We start from the raw sequence: 903 nt of genomic DNA, 5'->3' as shown, positions 1-903 counted from the left end.
ATTCATAAATTTTTATTAATCTAGTAAATTTACCTTCTTTAGAACCTCTGTGAATTATGTAGCAAATATTACTCTTCTTCCTTAGAATTGAAAAATGAACTCACAGAAGCAATTCATCAACAAAATCGGAAATTAGTGTAGCCATCTTCTGTTTCATAGTACTTATTGTTGTTCCTGTAGAATGAATATAGTAAAATCGAAGAAGGAAAGACTTTCTACATAAATCAAGCAAGCATCCCATTAATGAGCTTTCCCTCCAATTGTCTAGATATATTAGAAAATTTGGATTAAGACCTAATAATGTAATTACTTCTATTCTCCATTTTAATCTCCAAAAACATTTAACAGCATCTATGTAAGTGCCCACAAAGGCAAAGTAGTATGATATCAAAGCATTTTGTCTCCATGTTCAATTTATAAGGGTAGTTGGGCCAGTCATTCATTAACAAGCAGACCCAACCTTCAGATGGCAAATTCCCTTACCATTGAATGGATTTAATGATCTGTCATCTTTCAAAATATCCAACCTAAAAAACTGCAAATGTGTATGGAATTTTAAACAAGTAGCTTCCTTCTGTTATTTGCACTCTGGAACTAACCATATTTAATTGTTCTGAAACTAACCATATTAAATTGCTCTGTAATTCTATGGAAGCATTACACAACCTGAATAACACATACACACACGTACTTGAAGTGCAATATGTTAAGTATCTTGACCAAGATGTTGTATTCTCCTCTCTGAAAGAGATGTCATGAATAGGAAAATGTGGCATTTCCAAATTACATGAGTAAAATTTTCATAGTGACTCTGAATGGATTTTCATAATCAAACTCAATGAAGAACTGAAAATGTTTCTTCTACAGAAACATAGAAATAAAGTTGATAACTAGCCCTTAGAA

This window comes from Aotus nancymaae, unplaced genomic scaffold (assembly GCF_030222135.1).
Source record: "Aotus nancymaae isolate 86718 unplaced genomic scaffold, 86718_ANA_hifiasm-v0.15.2.pri h1tg000036l, whole genome shotgun sequence".
NCBI lineage: Eukaryota > Metazoa > Chordata > Mammalia > Primates > Aotidae > Aotus > Aotus nancymaae.
The sequence above is the reverse complement of the archived record's forward strand: the minus strand, read 5'-3'. Positions refer to the sequence as shown.